Source organism: Acartia tonsa, chromosome 9, assembly GCF_053477335.1.
Source record: "Acartia tonsa isolate MP-2025a chromosome 9, ASM5347733v1, whole genome shotgun sequence".
Classification (NCBI taxonomy): Eukaryota; Metazoa; Arthropoda; class Copepoda; order Calanoida; family Acartiidae; genus Acartia; species Acartia tonsa.
This window is the reverse complement of record NC_137268.1, coordinates 29,655,671-29,674,567: the sequence shown is the minus strand read 5'-3', so window position 1 is coordinate 29,674,567 and position 18,897 is coordinate 29,655,671. Positions and strand designations below refer to the sequence as shown.

The window sequence follows — 18,897 nt, the reverse complement described above, 5'->3', positions numbered from 1 at the left end:
ATATAATTTAAAATTATACTGTTTAATGAAAGTAATTTTCCCCCACTCTGCTTTTAATGGTTTTTCCCTCCAAGTAATTAGGACTAGGTATAGCCAGGGATAAGGCACTTGAGCAAAAATTTATCCCCCCTCCCCCAAATTTTTAAAATAGTTGCTTTCAAATTTGTATTTTTTATTCATCAATTTTCATAATAATTTATATACATCTCTAAATTTATTTTTTATGACAATTGTACCTTTTTCTTTACAGCTATACATACTACATTTTATTAATGACTTCCCCCCCCCCCTTTTCCTCTTTTTATAACCCAACCTTTCTACTATAACATTTATGAACTGCAGTGGCCTTTTTATTGAAAAATATTAACATTTTGACGCCCAAAATATTAAGCCTTTTATTGTTTTTATTTTCTTTTCAAGTCGTGGGTTGGGGTAAAAAGAGTTAATGATTGTTAATGTATAGCTCTAGTTCTTTTTAATAAACCAATCCTTATTGTTGCTTAATGGTTTTTGAGGTTTTTCTTAAGTTTCTTCTTTCTTAGGGTTCTAATAATGATTATTTCAAACTTTAATAATTGTCTAAAACGACCAAGCTTAAATTGCTGGTTTTACTTCATCAAGAGGTCAGTGCTTGGCTAGGCTTTTTAAATGTTTATTATAAAGATGATGCGCTTGTAACTTAATGATTGTTCGCATGTGAAATGGTGGTGTGTTCACTAATTAAGAAGAAAAGTTATTTCCCCTGTTTAATACCATTTTGAAGAGTGCCTATGATTTATTGATTACGACTAATTATCTAGCCGCCCCCCCCCCCCCTCTTTTATTGGTGGATATATTTATAATGGTTTATAAACAAAAACAATAGCGCCCCCTCCAATGAAAGGTATCAAAAGATCAATTGTTTAAGTAACATATACTGCCAAAAGTATAAAATTATATTTATTTAGACAAATTGTATTGTTTCATTCATCTTAATACAAAAATGAATGATTTAAATGTTTTAATAAAGAATGTTTTTAACAATGTCCCAAAAAACTGAAAATTGAAACGTAATTTTGCTTATTCAGCCTACTTCATATATTAAGCATATACATATAACAAAATAGAAAGGCCTGAAAAAAAATCATGCCCAATTTTTTTCTTGCAAAATGAGAGGGGCACAAAAATTGCACAGTAAATAGTACCCTTTTGTTCCCTTCTGCAATTTTGCAAAGTTGGGGGTGCCCCCCCCCCCCCTCAGCGCTTTATTTATGTGCATGTTTTTAGTCAGGAGCGGAGGGGGGGAGGCGTGACCAGTCAAATACACTGGTTTCCAATCTTACAACTCTCTAACAGTTATTGTCATAAAACCACCAAAAAAATTCTTTAAAAACATTTCAAGTTGATGTTTAAAATCAATTTTTACCATAAGACAATTTCAAGCATATGATTTTTTGCTATATAATTTTAATTGCTGTAACGCAAAGCCACTCTACAACTCAATGCCCTTTTCCTACGTGGTATGCACTGCACATGGATGCAAAAAAAACACATCAAGATAAATATAAAGCGAAGAAAAAGAAAATTAATTGCTCATTTGGCATCATAAAGAGGTCTGTTTTAACACATATGTAAAAAGAAGCGTAGCAACTCTAGAATTTAACTTTTTTCACCAAAATTAATGCACCGAAAAATGCAACTGAATACAGGGCCAAAATTTTTAATAGTATAGAATTAATACATTTAATGAAAGACAATTATAATTATTATCATATCCGTTTCATTGTGCTGAAATAGATAGATAGATAATTAGATAGAAATAGATCGATAGAGAGAGAGGAAGAGAAATAGAGAGACAAATTTAATTATTAATAACAATGAGTGGAGAACTTTTGTGTTGATTTTGGATGTTTTTACAAAACTAATAAAAATCTTTGAATTTTAATATCAAAAATCTTGAAATTTTATTGTATTTATCACATAAACAGCTTAAGAAAAACTATATAGGCTCAAATAATTCTAGTTAAATTTTAATATTGCACAGTATTCAAAGCATGCTTTTGAACAATCAACAGCAAAAATTTGGTAACATTGAAGAAACAACTGGCTGCTATTTTGATTTTCCGTATTTCATAAAGGCTGTAACGATATTACACGGATACGCTTCATCAACTAAGATAATAGTCGGCGCAGAGCAACTAGGAAACCGCCATCTACCGCCAAAAAATTCTCCAATATCTTTAGATTTTAAAAGTAAGTTAAACAAAAAAATATTTTTTGGTATATTAACTTCTGTAACTTTCCCAATTCTATCACAAAAAATACAACTGCCCCCGACACCCTTTTAGACATGGGAAAAATGTTACGGGATGGTTTTGATCACCCCCCCCCCCCTCCCTCTATTACTTTTATTTTCTTTACAGTTGAAAAATTTCAATTGCCGCTGGCTTTAAATAATTTTAGGAACAAAAATATCGCAAAATCAACGAGAAAAAAATACATTTTCACTAAATATATTACAAAATTGTATATTTGTAAGTTCTAAAAAAAACTTGCATATTTTATCTTTTTTCACACAAGATCAATATTGTGCAAAAAAAGTTCGCTAAATCTTAACACATTAATATATCATTTTAGATGATATTCGTTAAATAGATGTAATTCTAAAATCCATGAATAAGCAAGAAAAAACAATTTTTGTTTATTGAACTATGGTCAGACATGAGTTTAGGAGGAGCTATACCCCCTTATAAGAACGTCAAATATGTTTAATGTAGTGCGCTATTCTTCATAAAAAGATTTATGACATTTTTTTGAGGGTTTGGGTTGAACAAAAAAACTATGAAAATTATGAAAATATGAATATATGTCCTGACTTGAAAAGTAAGGAATAAACATTCAAAAAATGAAACCTTAATTAAAATATATAAAAAAAAAACAAGGATCTCAAGGGTTAAGACATTGGAAGATACGTTGATATACATCCTCAATGATGATAAACAAAAGTTTTAACATACTAAGTTCGGAACCAACCAAAGATTGGGTACTGGTAAATTTTAGTCAAATGAACCCCTTCCTCCCTGGGTATTTTACAAGAAGCAAATATTTTTTTTCAGATGCACTATCCCTGTCCCATGGCTATCTGTCTGAACGGTGGGAACGGGACAAAAAAACGGGCTGGATGGCCCATTAATTATCAGGGAAGCAGGTATTGGTCTTTTTCAACAAAAAAATTTCAAAATATACATTTATAGTCAATAATAATGATTATCATTAAGATAATATGTAATTTTTTAAGGAAAAATATTTTTATCCCTGAAAAAATATTCGGATAAAAAGTTGTCTAAAATAGCACACGTTTTAAATAATTATAATATTTAATATTTTCAAACTATGAGAACAAAATCTACATTTTTATTTACAAAAAAAAACTTTATTAAGGAATTTTAAGAGTATGGTTGCGCTATTTAGGGAAAACTCGCTCTCTTTTTCAATCTGCGGTTGGAAAAGGGTAAAATTATCAAAATCAATTTTGAAACCACTAAAAATATTTGAAATTTGTTCTTAAATGTTTTTGGTCTACAAAGACACATATAACCTATAATTTTACATTTCTCACTCCCGCCCCCCTTGTTCTAGATGTGTTTTTCATAATGCAACAAAAAACGCGAAAAATTTAAATTTTTCCAAAAATTATAAGGTAAATAACTTTTTATTTTAGTCTAGATCAATGAACAATTATCCAAAAAGTCTCAAAAAATATTAGATATATTTTTTGCTATTTTGATAATTTTCACAGGTCTTTTCAATACCTTTTTAACAAAAAAAGTTTTACAAAAAGGGCGAAGAAAAGAAAAAGGGGTCAAATTGTAGCCGTTTGGTCAATTAGAAATTACAATTCGTTCCTTTTATTGCTAATTGCCTCACCCTTTGGTCGAGGGTACCAATTTTCGCCTTTTATTTCTCCTTTAAATGTGTTTTATTGCCACTTTGCAGTGATACATTCGGGCTTTTCAGAAAAAAAAGGACGACTTCTAACAAAAAGGGGTAAGGCAGTGGTGGGGACTTTTAACGATACTAATTTAGAAATTCCTTAATCTGTTTTTAGTAGCGAAGCTACTCTATAATTCGTAATATCGAAAGTGATTTTCCCGGCTGCTATATAAGATAATTGCTTGGTGTTTTATATGAGAAGATACTCCTTACAAAAGAGCATTAAGTATACAACTTATTATGTCAGCCAGTCTATCTGCCATGCTAATTTAGACATTGTCCATTTAACTTTTGAATATTGTCATCCTTGTTTTTTTTCACTCTTGTGCCCCAAATGGCACACGATGTTGGCAATTTAACATGAAAATTAGGATAAACGGGATAATGACCAAAGGTGGGAGGGGGGAGTTTTTACCCCTGTTTATAGGGAATGAGGGGGGTGGGTGAGGTGGTGGTTAAATTAAGTTTTTCAGATTTTAGCCTTAATGATTGTGCGGAATTTTGGTCAATTTGTATTTGTAAGGTGGGTGTGGACATGGTTAACCATTCAGGTTCTCAATATGAGAGGGATGATGGAGGGGGGGGGGGGGTGAAGGGTTAAATATCATATTAAGGAAACTATACAAAACGAATAATGTACATTTTAGCAAAATATGATTTTTGAGTAATACTACATATAATTTTCTAAAAATGAACTGCTTTAAGTAGATATTTTACATTTTATAGTTAACCATTATAGTTAAAGGTAAACATTTTTTTGCAGTTTTTATTGGAGTATTATAATAAAAGTTAAAGGGTTAAGGTTCGGAGGGGGGGGGGAGGGACTGATCGAACATTAATTGGTTATAAGGGGTGGATCCATTTTGTTAAGGCTTGGTTTTAAGGTACACTAAATTAATAATAATACAGAACATTATTGCATTAGAAAGTATGTTATTATTAGGTGTGATACAATGCAGTAAAGACTTTAAAACTAGCCTTAACCCTAGCCCTACAAACTGCTACAATAGTGTTAAGTAATTACAGTTTTGTGGTCGAAGGCAATTGGAAATACATAATTCTTTTAGCCATTAACAACTATCATTTCCCCCCCTTGTTTAATAATTCCATTAATGATTAAACACTTTTGCTTAACCCTTCATTCACTCCCCCTCCCCCTGATTATAATACATAACCCCCCCGGGTATTAAATATAATTTAATATTAAATCAAAAACAGTTAAAATTCAATTTAGTTAAAGGGGATCAAACGTGATGGCTATGATTAAAGTCATTAAAGTTCAAACATGCAAATAAAATGTTTCTTTAAATAAGTAAAAATGTATATTCTTATTTTTATAGGTCAATAAAACTAGCTGAAAAGTCCGAGGCAATATAGTTTTGTTTGGGCGCTAAGTCCCCTTTTAAGTTAAAGACAAAAAAATTTAAAGTTAATTGAATTTAAAACGCAACCAAAAACCCAAATATCATGTTGGAAAATAATAAAACTAACATTCAGTTTAAAATATTAATTCATCATCTTTTTTATCAGAAAAATACCACAGAAAAATAACCTTATACGTGTACTTAAAAAAAGCTTATAAAATAAAACTTTTTATCTAAAAAATTGTCTGAAAATGGCCACTTTGAATGAAAATCTTAAATGTACCATTAAAAGCCTAATTTAAAAATGACCTGCTTATATTAAAATCAAGAGAAAATTTCAGTGAAAAAGCGAAAATTATAAATATTTTTGTTGAATGGGTAACATTATTGTAATGGCAATCAAAAAAAAATTTCACAGTTTCTTAATCCCTGAAAAGGGTTAAGAAAATGAAAAGTTTTTTGCCCAAAAATTCCTGCATCTAATTGAATTTATAAAATCTAATTCTTTCAGTTTTAGAATATTTAATGAAAAGGCGAATAAGGCTTTGAATTTTAAAATGCCTAATTTTTTAAATCAGCTTTATTAACATATTTTAACTAACATTTATTATATAATGTAAATTCCAACTGGAGAAAAACTTCACAGTCTCCAGCTTTTGAGCCCTATAGTCCTTGTTTGTGTGGAAAGCAATACTTGACAGGATGATTCCATAATAAGCAAATGTCGTGCCCCCCTTGTCAATCTATAAATGGCCATCCTATATTATGTTTAGTATATTTTACATCATGACTGCGGTCAAGAAGTTACTGGTTCGATTTCCTGCCGCCGTTTGTCGAAAACCTTTTTTGCACAATATATGGTAAGGTTTTAGGTTTGTTTTTCAATAGGTACTGTAACATATTTTTAACTTTCAATTAAACTTTCATGAAAACTAGCACCAAATCCAACTGGCTGGAATTTTTCTTACAAGTTTTCTTGTCCGCTGTCAATCAAAGCGCTAATTTATTCAACTGTTGACCATAACCGTAGTGAGAATCAAAATTAAAATCAGCCAACTATTACCCACGTAACCAAACCCCAAGCCCAAGTTTTTGATGTAATTTTTGGTAAGCAACTTAACAGCATTCCGACAGCCAAGCAAAAAAATGCTATTGATAAAAATTCCACAATCTAAAAGTACTTTATAACAGCAATTAAGTGTTTTTATTAATTTTTGCTGAAACAGCTTTTTTTCTGTAACGTGAAAACATTTTTAACTACAAGCAAGACTATTTTGGAATATTTAAATTGATTTTAAATTGAATATTAAGAACTGGGAATGCTCAGTTGTTAACTTGAAAATTAAAGATACATAAATGGCTTGAAACATTGGATTCCAATGGCTTAATGTTTTATCTATTTAAATTTTATGCTGTATGTACATATATTATTTTTACATTTATGATACCATTACAGCTTCCAACAAAATTATTTACTTTTAAAGTTGCAAAACTTATTTTTTACCCTTACAAAAAATTGAGATTCATGATATAAAAAAAGACTAAAAATAAATAGAAATGTATTAAATTGCAGTTAAAGTGAACGTGCAATAATCATGTCTATATCAATTGGAAATAATTTCCGAGTATTTCGTGAAAACTATTTTGTATTGGTTTTTTATATCAAATATTTTTATTCTGGAGACCCTCTTTCTCTCTCTCTCTCGACACAAAATGAAGCGACACAATATACACAATGTTTTATCAAAACTATTTTCTTTCAGGAATCTTAAAGGATAAGACAATGGATGTACATCCCCAATTGTGACAACCAAAAAGAAACCTTCTTTTGATGAATAATTGTGTTTTTGAACCAACTTAACAAAATTTAATAAAAAATTGTCCAATGAATGAGAGAATGTGTCTATAAAACTGTGGTTACCAGTACAAATTACAGTCCAATGTCCCCTCCCTCCCTGATTTTCTTTTGACTTTCCCAACAACACCAATATTTCCGCTCTAAGGAATCAGGAATTGGGGAATGAGGTTTGACAATTTGCATCAATTATGATTTTCAACTAAAAGGAAGTATTTTTGCAGATTTTGGTAGCGAATAGAAAGATTTTAATCAATTGCCATTGTTGAATATTTGTGCTAAATCCCTGGTTTCAAGTGTAACCTTTTTTACCACATTTTTATGTATTGTATAAATACATTTATTTCTATTCCCTTAACAAAATAGAAAAACATCAATTGGAAAAACAATGGTATAAAACTTTGCTAACATTATTAAATAGAAAAGGGGTGATTTTTATTATGTTAAAAATAACATAACTTTCCTTTTTCAGAACTTTAAAATTCTTCATCCAAATTATTTTCAAAATGCAAGTTAAAAAGTACTGAAAATATACCGTTGAACTAAAACGTTTTACAAAAATGCAAGTTTTTTTTTAAATGTGCTAATATTAGCATCTAAGCCTTTATTAAGCTAACAATATCACCTGACCTCTTATCAATCATAATTGACAGCAAACGAAAACATTGGGAAAGAAAAAAAAGTTCTAAAGTTGATAAACTATGTATAAAATAAGAGATAATGTCAAAATAAACAAAGTAGCAATGCACAGAGCAAGGTTTTTTGTCATGTTTATCGTTTGAATTTACTTAAGGTATTAACTACTATACAGGGCCTTGATTCTCAAATATTTATCGCATTAAGCGAGCTAAAAAGTTGATTTTTCTATTCATAAACTGCAATGAATCACATTTTTTTTGAAAATGTTAGAATTAACATCCTCAAGTACTTAACTCAGATTAATATTAACATTCATAAGCAAGGTGGACTAAAAAAAGTGCTAGAACCCATTTTTTTAGATTTTTAAATTGCTTATGATTTTAAGATTTAAGGTGAAATTTTTTTTATTTTTTGACCTAAAATATATTTTTAAACACCTTTTAATGTCTTTATCTTCTTATTTCAACAAAGTATGAACAAATATTTTTTTAACTTTTACCAATTATATAAAACTACTGTTATTATCATTAGATTTTTTAAAAAGTGTAAACATAAGTTGTGTCACTTTAACACTGAACATAATTTTTTATAATTTTTTTATTTTAGTATTTATGTAAATAATCCTTATCTGCATAATTTTTACTTCTTGTTAATTTATAAAAATACAAATAATATAAGTTAAGAAAAAAAAATTGATCTTAACAAAAAATAAGCGCAAGACCTGTTATTTAAGTTATTTAAAAAGATCACATTTTGAGGCAAGTCAAAGTCCAAAAGTCGAGACAACTCAATGTTCTTAGACTAAATAAAATCAACTTTTTTTCTTAAAATGTTTAGGTCTTCATTTAATGCATTTTTAATAACTAGTTATTGCACAAAATAAATAATATTTTGCAATTTTTTTCATACTTTTTAATAATAATTAAATGTTAAAAAAGTGATAATTTGAAAGCTTGTATGTTTATTGATGTAGATAATTATATTTTGGCTGGAGTAAAATATATTTAAAAACATTGATAATAACCATTCATAACAAAGCATTTATGACAAACAGTTGGACATCCCCTCCCAACACGGCAGTGTGTCCCAAAGAATCAAAAAAAATATTACTGCTTTAAAATTACTTTTACTCAAAATTATTAGAATTATTAGTTAAAAAGCAAACAGCCAAATATTTCTTCCAGTGTTTCTACTAGGATGTAGTATAGTCTCATAAAAGACACGTTTTTTATTGGGACACCCTGTGAAAATATGCCTCGAAGTAAACAAATTCAATTAAAGGTAATTTTACTGGTGAATAGTTCTGGTAATAGTCACAGAAACACGTCAATATTGTTCCAAAACAATTTTGGCATAATTAATTATATTTGGTAGATGTAGCGAAGCTCCTCAACAAGTTAGTTGTGTCTGTCAGTCCTTATTTTTTGTCTAAATCTAACCCTTTGTCACTTTTTTAAAAATGGGTTAAAATTAAGAAATTAGCAATATTTTTTTTCTTAGTTAACGCTAGCATTGGAATTAATTGTCCTTGTTTGAAAGTAGAAACGATAAAAATCATCTCCAAAAAATAACAGTTCAGTTTTTGGATAATTTTAATGATGAACCAGCCAACGGCCTAGCGCAGCGGGAAAAATGTCAAAAAATGACAGAAAAATTCAGATGCGTTTCCGATTGGCATTTTTGGATAAAAAAGTTTCTAAATGTTCACATAGTGAATTAAAATTAATATAATTATCATGTCAGATTCTTATTAGAAATTTATATGTACAATTGCTGTGTTTTTTAAGCTTAAATTAATAAAGCAACTTTTATATTTTTTACATTTTCATATTTAAACTGATGATCTAATAAGATTTCTATTTCTGACAGTCAAAACTGCTTTAAATTAAATAATTTGAAAAATTTTAATTAAAGCTATCATGTTTCTATTTAGGAATACATAAAAAAACGGCAAAATGACAGAATTTTAAAAAATATTAAATAATAACAAGGCATTTTTGTGATTATGTTTCGGCTTTACATAAAATTTCAAAGGTGAAAAGAAACTTGGCCAAAAAATGCGCCGTCATCTGGTTAAAGCATTTTTGTGTTATGTTCAAAAATACGCGCTGTAATGAACGCTTTTTAGATTCAAAAGGTGCCCAAAAACTGCCAAATTTAAAAATAGGAAACTTAATTTATATCTGATAATTCTTTTAATGGAACATCAAATAGACAATTTATTTAACTTTTCTAAATACTAGTTGCTTAGCCCGTAGCCTCTAAGGGTTCACAAAAAAAGTCAGCAAAATAGCCTAAAACCACCCCAGTAACATTATAAAAGCTTCCCCAAAAATTATAACCCATTTGGAAAAGCAATTTCAGAGATCTTAAGCTTAAGACATATCATAAGATATCCTATGGCAAAGACTTTTCTAACAATAGCAAAAATTTAGTCATCATGATATTAGTTAAGATTTTGGAAGTATCTTACAGTGTTTTAGTTATTATACTTCTTGAATTGCAAAAACTTAAGAAAGCCCTGTACATATACAAAAAAAAATAGGCAAACCAAAATTGGGTGGGTGGGGGTAAAGGGGGGGTTAAAATTCGTGATTTTCGCTACAATAGGTGCTTAAATGCACGTACTCTATCGCTGTGCATACATACCTACAAAAAAATAAATCTATTAAAATCTTTATCTTCATTGTATACTTAATTTAACTTAAATTAAATAAAACAATAGAATGTCTAAATTGCAAAAATGAAAAAATACCAACTGCCAAAAATTGCTGTTTTGATCGGACAACCTTTTTCTTTAGGGCTTGGGCCTTTCAATCGCAAGAAATAAATATGATATTAATCTTGAAGTAACGTATTTATGGCTTAGAATTGCTTAGATTCGCATACTAACCGAGATAGGGGGCCCACAATTCGAAATTTTGATTTAATTTTAATTTTTCTATTCAATTTCAAATAGATATTTTTTTAGTATGTTGGAGATTTCTTAGAAATTGTATGGAACAAATGGACGTACAGACTTACATACTTATTTACAGAGTAGCTGCACTACTTATGACAAAAAGCTAAACATATAATGAAATATATGGTGCAAGTATGTATAATGTATATGTGTATGTTGTAGTAAGAATTTAGTAATGTGTTTCTTATGGGTAATATACTTGGGCAGAATGGGTCCCAAAATGGTTTTTAATGACAATGTAAAAACGGCCGTACAAAACCACAAAATTTTCACGAAAATTTTAAGATTTTATTGTTGATGGAATGCCCTGGCTTACAAAAGGCCCAACACACTAATATGTACCGTATGAATAAGAAAGAATCTTAATTTAACCAAAAAAAGTAATCTGCATCCGTTCTTTCCTTCAATTTAAATAGATACCATGGACGGTATTTTAGGCATTAACATTTTAACTATTGTTCTTATGGCAAAATCTGAAGGAAAAAATTTAATGTTTTATGAAAGCTGCAAAAAATTTAAATTTTTGGTCGGTTTGTCGGTTATGCCGTGCAAATAAAACCAAGTTATGAAGCAATTGGTCTAATTATAATTTCCTTCTCGTGTCACATAGTCACAGACTTGCAGACAAAGGTTCTGTTAATCAAATGTTAAAACACAGGGATCTATAAGGATAAGACAATGGCCGAGAAATTGATGTACCTCTTCTGTAAATTAAAATTAGCGGTTGAAACATTTAATGAATTAACCAATCACGGAAGTCCCTAAAGTTATACCAACGAATAAGCAAACGTGATTATAAAACTTTGGGGACTAGTTTGATATACAGCCCATTTGTCCCCTCGCTCTCTGGTTAAAACAGGACAAAGAAAGTCACTAACATTTAAGTTCCTTAATTGGAGAATAAATAAATTTTCAAAGATTTTTTGGTTTTATTTTGAGGATTTTTTTCCTTGAAGACCTTTATCCTATTTAAAGTTTGTACATAACTATAACAATGTTAAACTTTCTGGGGATATTTTAAGACATTATAGAGAATAAAATGTCTTAAAATGTAGCTATACAAGTTTCACGGTACATCAAGGTTTATAGCCAAAAACTTTTCTGTTTATTTTTCATTTTTGTAGCATTAAAATCCATTGTTAATTATGGCTAGTTACAGATATTGTATATTGTTTATATTTACCTATCCTAACATATTTATATAGCTTATGCTTTCTTGAACAAAAACAATAGCAGCACACAAATCAAATATAAAGACAAATTAAGATGGATTTGTGTTGTATAACAGAGACGGACTCACTCAAATTCCGATAGATATTCTGATACACTGAGGAACTAAAGGGATAAAAATAATAAATTTTTAAAGACAAATTGACAATAAAGCACCCAAGAAAACCTTTTTTCGCCAACTGTACTAAATAAGAAGAATTTTTATTATAAAACTATTCTTTATATCTAAACTAAAATTAAGAGGCAGTTCATTTACCATATCCCCATTTCCCTGATATTTCTTATATGGGGGGGGGGGGGGGTTAAAAACAAGTAAGTCTTTGTCCCATCTTAGTTTGAATATATATCGTTGAAATTTTTAAGGAATTTTGTGTGGGAATTGAAATTGTAGGTAACTTTAAGCTTGGGTAACCCAATATTTCGGGAGGTGTTTTTATATTACCCGCCAAAAAAACAGAGATAGCCAAAGAGAAAAATTAATTCTTTTTTTAGTTGAATAGCCTATATATTATACTATTAATTAGAAGTGTTTTTAACTAACATCTTAATGAGGTAAGCAATTGTGCTAAGTTTTCGAAAAATATTTTCACAAAAACACCACAAATCTTATTTCCCCCCTCCCTCCTCCGTCTAAAATCTAATATGACCTATTTGACATTCTTATGACAAAAATTTTTCGCATATATACTGTAAATCCCTTAAAAATCTTAATATTACTTCAAATTTTACTTAAATACAAATAAGGGAGGGATGTATTACTCCCAGAAAAACTATTATACTTTGTACAATAATGCTATTTATAAGGGTACAATAACATGCTGTAGATGTTGTCAACAAAGAAAATACAATTAAATAAAATTTTGGAGGGCAAAATGAATTATCTTCAGATAAAAAATCCCTCCCAAAATGGCCGCGTAATGTTATACAATTTTAAAATTTAAAAAGATTTCTGTAGACCTTGGGCAATAATGTTTAATAAAAGCCATGGTATTATAGGATAGGTATATGAAGGGATCTTAAGGGATAAGACAATGGAAGATATATTGGTAGAAATCCCTAATAATGACAAGCAAATCTACCCCTTTTGTGGATTATAAATTAATGGCTATAAGCTGTGAAACATAAGATAGAAAAAATTGGGGGAAATTTTTTTCTTCAAGATACCTATCACTACGTCCCTTGAAACGTATACAATGTATATAAAGCTTTTTCTTTTCAATAGAGGTTTTTCTCGATAATATATCAGGATTTAAAAACTTACATACACACACACAAACACACAAAAGAACAGCTTTAAATGAAAAATGATAATAATTAAAAATGTTGTGATTTAATGATAATACCTACCAAAACATAGCGCTTTTATTGAGATATTTTTTAAGCTATGAGATTCTACCCCCCCCCCCCCCCCCTCGCTGATTTGGGATTATCGTATTTTGACTCTAAAAAACCTTTGTATATATAAAGACACCCCCGGCCACTTCAGGGTTTAAACATTTTTTAAGGGATTATCCCCCCCCCCCCCTATCCTGAGAATAAATCCGAAAGACGCCCCCCCCCCCCCATCCCCCTTTTAAGTTTGTCCCAGTTTTATCTCCCTGTATGAGACGAGAACAAGTCAAAAACTTTACTTTTAGTTGGGACATTGAAAATTAATCTCTTTTCCTAAAAATACTGTTTTTTTTCTATTATAAAATTGAACTTTCATAAGGACATAGTTGAGTTCTATGTAATATAGAGGAATAAGACAATGGCCGATAATTTGTAGTTATTAGCATTGGTGGAAAAGTTCAAGTACCTTAAAGTATATTGAGACAATTAGGTTTTAAAGAAAAGACATGTTGTTCAACCTCCCAAATTCTATGAAAATTTTAAATACAACAAACAAATGAAAGATAGAAAAATTGTTTAATTGTAATTCAATTTGTTTAAGGATTAATATTCTGACGTTTAATGTTTTTTGAAAAACATTTTTATCAATCAAATTATGGAGATAAATAAAAATGTAATATCTTATAGTTTTACATGATATTTAGTAATTAAAATAATCTGAAATTTTGCTTTAATTCATTTTCGACTTTGCCTAACATATAAAAAATCAGGTTTTAATTTTACGGCACTTTTGTCATGATTAGATATAAAGATTTGGTTGATTTTTTGTCTAATAGCTTTTTAAATGAGACTTAGATAATATGCCATTTCATTGAGGCAGAAAAAATTAGGCCTTTATAAAAATTACATTAATATAATAGTTTATTTTTTTTTTGGTGGGGGGGATATAGATGATTTTTTTGCTTAGGCTACCCAGTGCAGAAGTGGGTGTACACCCCTGCGGGGTAACCTCAGGCCTCGTGTCACAGACAAGGGGATAATTGAGAAGATAAAAAACTAATCCCGTTTCTGATAACTCCAAAAAATTTTATCGCGAGAGAGACAATTTTGGTCGCTATAATGACCCCATTCAAAATTTGTTTCAATCCAAAGTTTTTTAAAATTAAGTCATAAATTTTTTTTAAATAGTTTAAAAAGTCAATAACTAGACATTTAATTTAAGTATAAAAATGAAAAAGTAATTAGCACTAGGTAAATATAATAAAAAAGGTGATCATAAAATTTGATCTAAAAATCCGCAAAAAAATAAAAAATCCGCGATTTTTGAATTAAATAACTTTCATTTAAAAACTTTGGCTCAATTTTAAATTTAGTTTGAATGAAGACTAGGGGTAACTGGAAAATTTAAAAGCCCCATTCTAATGATAAAACTGTGCATTTAGAGCAAATAAAATGACCAGATAATGTTTTCTTAAATACTTTCCATAGATTAGACTATCAAGTATGCCAACATTGCGCCAAAAAGTGCTAATTTTAAAAAAATCGCGGATTTTAATCAATTTGTCCATACTTCATTGGACAAACATAAGTCAATTATAGAGTAGCTTCGCTACCAGCATACCATTCTAATTTAGCAAGGCAATTAAGTTTTAGAAATTCATAGGCCAAAAATATGATAAATAGACGAATAACAGATTGTAAGCGTTATTTACAAAATAACACTCTAAAAAATATTTTTATATTTTTAATGCAAGTAACCTATATACAAGTTTTTATTAATAGTAAAAAAACTAAAAAGTTCATAAAATAAAATGTACAATTTATTTAATTATTAAATTTTTGTATCATTAAAAAATGTTTTTTTAGAGTATAGCATATATACATACAACTTAATTTCGATACAGATACATAAAAAACAAGATCGAATACTTACAAAAAAATACGTCCAAATTCAAAAATTCCTATAAAAAAGTACTTTATTAAGAATTGATAACCCCAAATATAAGGGAATTTGTAGAAGGCAGCATTTGACTATAGAGTAGATGCGCTACAAGTCTTGTCCATAAATACTTAGCCCCGACCCTCCCAGTTCAGGCCACCCTAATTAGGCCAATTAAAATAGCTTAAAACTAACTTTTAAACAGCAGTAATTTTAAGCATATTAACATTATGCTTTGATGATTATAATCATATAAGCTCAATAACAGGAGCAATTCTACTCTATAAATCTTTCACGTCATTCTATCTATTTGTCATGCTAAAACTAGACGTAATCGTCATTGATTGATTGAAATGAATAAAATATTTTAACAAATCGGTGCCAGTATTGGGCAAACATTGATTTAATTCAAGTGGATACTTAAAATTTCATTGATATAATGTTTTCGGATTGCTCTTAAGGGGGTATTCGAACATAATCTTATTTTTTTAGTTTAGCCAAATAGGCTTCTTTTAGTGTAGTATAGGCTCTTGAAGAGTCCCAAAGGGTTAGGCATTTTTGTAAGTTAAGATATCAAAAAAGTAAAATATTTTTTTTGTTCAAATAGGTGCGATATTTCTGGACATAATTATCCTAGTTATGTGAAAACATCCTATTTATATTGAATATTTCAATTGAAAAATAAACAATCACCCCCCCCCCCCCCTCAAATCCCAATTTCTTTGATATCAAAAGTGGTTTAACACCACTTCAAACAGTACTCTATGTGCCCCTCTTTAAACATATTTATTTCTTTTTTCAAAGTTTATATCCCTTATAACAAATAAGAAATTAAATGAATAAATATTTAAAGTCCGTAACTAAAGAAAACACTTTAAATAAAAGAAAATCAAACATTGCCTAACCTAAAACCCATTACTTAAATTAAGAGAGGGATAGTGCAATGGCACACATTTCTTTTCTCCTATCAAGGTACCTTAAAAGGAAAGATTTTAATATATTAGGATTTACTGATAGATTAATTTATCCTCCTCTGCCCTATCCCCCTTGTCCCCGAACAAATCAAACATTAAATCAAGTCTAGTTTTGACAAATTGATCTTTACAGGGATAAGGGATATATCATCTCGAGACATCTAAACCATAAAGAGGCTCCTTGTACGATTTGAACAGTTTTGATTGACAGAAAAATTCAATGCAAAGTTTTTCTTCATGTTCCAAAATAAATCCCTGTGTCCCGTTTTTAGAGCATTTTTTAAGGTTCTATTTCGTCCACATGTTTAAACATTGCATTAAATCATATATTAATGTATATAAGATATACTTGGATATATTGACAAGGGAAAATTTGTCCATTTAGCTTGCTAATATGAACTTCATTTATTGGTCAGTTCGTTTATCCAGTAGGAGGGGATGGGATGGGGCTAATGCGAGCATCACTTAATCTGAGTACATGAAAATCTGGTGCTACATCCAAGTATTAATATATCGATTCATAAATATCTTTAAAAGTTTTTTATGAGTTACAACTTCTGAAAGGCTTTCAAAAATTTCTCTTTGCTACTTATAAAACAATAGTTATAAAAGTCTTGAAGGCCAATCTTAATAAAATCAAGTTCATCCCAAGAAGGCTTAGAAACTCAAATGTATATTATGCATATAAAAAGCTATAAAATGTTAAGTAAAATTCCTGCGCGAAGCATTTAATAGCAATCACACATCTTATAACATTAAAAGTAATCTTAGAGTAATTTTAAATGCTTTTAAGTTGCATTTTAGAATATAGATAAATTTAAAATGTGTCCTTTAAAAAAGTTACTGAACAAATTCTTTTTTTACCAATTTTCAAGTCTCAAATTCACTTGTGATCCATTTTGAACCCCGTGGGGGGGCCTTCACAAACCCTGAAAAGTTGACTCTTCTAGGATCAAACAGCGGGGGGGCCACTAAGCCGCCCCCACACACACTAAAGCCGACCCGCCTCCCCCCAAATCTCACGTAACTCAAAAATATTTGCCCCCCATAGGCTACAGGTCATTTTTTGTATGTATAATATATCCAACAAATTTTGTTTGAAAAATCTTAAATAAAAAATCCGCAAATTTAAAATAAGAAAATCCACTAAAAATGCACCCTACTGGTAAATATTGGTGCTGCGCCCTTATTTAACATTTACATTGGGGCATATAACACCCATATATCCCGATAATTTATTCTGTTTCTCAGAATCATTACATAGTGCCCTATTTGGGTGTATGTTTGTCTTTTTGTCTGTATGGCTTTTTTGTGTTTCAACATATGTAAGAGATATCTTTTGAGTGGCTTTTTATTTATTCTAAAACTTTTATCAGTTTACATCAATTGAACGCGAATAAGCAAAGCATGATTGTAATACAGAATAGAGATAGAAAGATAGACAGCCAATGGATTGATAGATAGATGGATAAACACTTCCCCCCCCCCCCCCACCCTCATAGTAAAATCCCAAAATTGAAGCCATAACGAGCTGAATGCTTATCAGCTCGTTTTATCTTTCAAAATCACAAAATTGGGAGAAAATAAAATTTTTCTTTTGCATATATGCAGGCTTCCATCTCTCTCCCCATCTCTCTCCCCATTCTCTTTATTTTCTATCTCCTTTTCTCATAAGGTTCTTGCTTTCAAAAATTTAAATTTTTGTTATGGTTCAAAAAGTTGCTCATTTTCCCATATAGTACACTCTTGTGTGTATGTGTGCGTTTGTGATACCCGAAAAATTCGTAAAATATGGAGAAAAAACGGTTTAATGTTTCAAAAATTCACATCAGGCGTCAAACAACTCCCTTTTAAGAAAACTGGGGAGGGGGGGAGTCGTGCCCTTCCCCAAAAAAGCACCTTCAAATACGGTGACCCCAGGGGGCCAGGGGCAGCTACAGATAAGGAAAGAAAGCGACGGGATAGCAAAACGTTGCTCACTCACTCGAGCCCAGGACACAAAAAAGGGCCAAAAAATTGTGACTTTTTGGATGTACATATTTTATCTGCCAAGGAAGAAGGCATCTAAAACGGAGTTTGTACCTAAAGGCTGGAAAAGTAACAGGTTTATTGATATTACCTACAAATTTAAAACTCAAGAATTAAATTAAAAAGAGAATAAAAAAACGAAAAAAGTCAAAAAAATATTTTAAAATCCTTATTTTACAACTTACATGTAAAAGAACCATAGCATAAGAAAATTAGAAAAAGCTTTAAAAATTTGTATTTTAGACGTCCTAATGTGAATGTTTTTAGCTTGTTTTAGTCATTTTTTACATTGATTTTAACATACATGTTATGAGACAACAAAAAATGGGGAGGGGTTGTTTTTAAACCCCAAAGGAGCCATATAGGCGTTAAGAAAATTTAGAATCTTGAGATTTTTAGAAATATTCCCACACATTAAATCACTTCCGTTTTAAAGCAAAAAAAAAATATTTAAATATTGTATTTTAGAACTTATGATTTCAGCAAGTCAGTTCATAAATCACGTAAAAATTCACTCTTTTTTACCCAAAACTGCTTCAGCCAATGCAATGGGGAAATAAAATTGACTTTCCCCCATATTTTTAGCAATCCAACAAGGATGG

The 18,897-nt window shown here is 29.9% G+C and overlaps 1 protein-coding gene across 3 annotated transcripts in view; it reads right to left on the bottom strand.

The window, feature by feature from the left end:
* hth (Meis homeobox homothorax) overlaps nucleotides 1–18,897 on the bottom strand; it is a 157,638-nt gene that overhangs the window by 78,536 nt on the left and 60,205 nt on the right. The window lies entirely within an intron of this gene.